We start from the raw sequence: 586 nt of genomic DNA, 5'->3' as shown, positions 1-586 counted from the left end.
AAATGGATCGACTTCTGTCAGCTTGTTGAGCACACACTTTTATTTGGATAATTTACCATATGATGGCTGAAGCAGCAGCGAGCGACACTGTAATCAAGCTAATCGGGTAAACACTGTAAACCAAATTCTGCAAAACCTAAGAGAGAAATGCAGTGCATATCATGCAGTGCGATAAAATAGCTTCTCTTCCCTGCAAACGATACAATGAAGAATGAATGGTTGTTTAACTTAAAGGCAAAAACAAAACAAAAGATAAGCATTTATCCTTATAGAGAATGAGAAGTAACCATGGGAACGGATAGCGTATCCTGCTAATATGGCGGCGCCTTCCCGAAATGCAATGCAGAGTGAAAAGATCGTGACGTAACTCCTCATTCTCTGTTAACAAGCTCAAACGTTAAGCTTTATTTAAACTAATATAAGACAACATTGTCAGTGACTATGTTTACATGGACATCAGTAATCTAATTATTTACCTTATTCTAAATAAGCCAGTATTATGATTATGGTGTTTACATGAGTGGCTTTTAGAATATTCCTTTCATGTTCCCGTTTTACATGTTATAGTACATAGTTCGATTATGGC

General features: G+C 36.5%; 1 protein-coding gene across 3 annotated transcripts in view; it reads right to left on the bottom strand.

The window, feature by feature from the left end:
* Positions 1-586, bottom strand: part of LOC107674073 (phosphatidate phosphatase LPIN1-like) — a 30364-nt gene that overhangs the window by 12967 nt on the left and 16811 nt on the right. The window lies entirely within an intron of this gene.

The sequence above is a fragment of the Sinocyclocheilus anshuiensis genome, unplaced genomic scaffold (genome assembly GCF_001515605.1).
Source record: "Sinocyclocheilus anshuiensis isolate Anshui unplaced genomic scaffold, SAMN03320099.WGS_v1.1 scaffold544, whole genome shotgun sequence".
Classification (NCBI taxonomy): domain Eukaryota; kingdom Metazoa; phylum Chordata; class Actinopteri; order Cypriniformes; family Cyprinidae; genus Sinocyclocheilus; species Sinocyclocheilus anshuiensis.
This window is presented reverse-complemented; position numbering and strand designations above follow the sequence as displayed.